Source organism: Lontra canadensis, unplaced genomic scaffold (assembly GCF_010015895.1).
Source record: "Lontra canadensis isolate GAN:19392208 unplaced genomic scaffold, GSC_riverotter_1.0 scaffold2060, whole genome shotgun sequence".
NCBI classification, from domain to species: Eukaryota; Metazoa; Chordata; class Mammalia; order Carnivora; family Mustelidae; genus Lontra; species Lontra canadensis.
The window spans coordinates 6,720-7,650 of NW_022633044.1; the positions used below are offsets into that span (position 1 = coordinate 6,720).

At 36.1% G+C, this 931-nt stretch overlaps 1 pseudogene; it reads left to right on the forward strand.

The window, feature by feature from the left end:
• Positions 1–743: 743 nt before the first annotated feature.
• LOC116863657 lies at positions 744–833 on the forward strand (annotated as a pseudogene).
• Positions 834–931: the final 98 nt, after the last annotated feature.

Genomic DNA, 931 nt, shown 5'->3' on the forward strand with positions numbered 1-931 from the left:
CATTTCAACATATATTCCCTGCTTTAAAAATATTAAGACATTTTACATTTTTTATACTGTTTTCAAAATCTGAAGTGTATTTAACAATTACGGCACATCTCAACTTGGACAAGCCACACTGCGAATGCTTGATAGCCACATGCATTGAGTAAGCTACCATGTTGTACAGCCCAAGTCTCAAATGCATGCTTCATTCTTCTGGTATCTAACTACAAGGTATAAAAGATTATATAGGTGGATGGATTAAAAACAAAAGGATCTCCTCATAATGCGTGACAAGTATCCCCCAAATTACTATCTCACTCATCTAATTTGTGAAAATTTCTAGTTTTTATTTAACCAAAACAGCTGCCAACTGCCACCATCATCAATTTTAAGTTTACAATAATATTTTTATGAAGAAATTTGAAGATTTTATTAATCTTTGATAAATCTTTTATCAAAGAAGATTTGCATACACATGTGTGTATATACATGCTGACAGGCTTATCTCTCATTCCTACTTCTCTTGTTCAAAATGAGCAGAGATTGTGCTCTTATCTGCAGCATATACATATATTTTTAAAGATTTTATTTATTTATTTGACAGAGAGATCACAAGTAGGCAGAGAGGCAGGCAGAGAGAGAGCGAAGCAGGCTCCCTGCCAAGCAGAGAGTCCCAATGCGATGCGGGACTTGATCCCAGGACTCTGGGATCATGACCTGAGCCCAAGGCAGAGGCTTTAACCCACTGAGCCACCCAGGTGCTCCTGCAGCATATATATTAAAACTGGGACAGTACAGAGAAGATTAGCAGGGATGACAAGTAATTTCATGAAGTGTTTCATATTTTTATTCAGAGAGTGACAAGTGCTATATGATTTCACTCATATGTGAAATTTAAAAAGCAAATTCATGAAGTGTTTCATATTTTTATTCAGTCAGAGAGTGG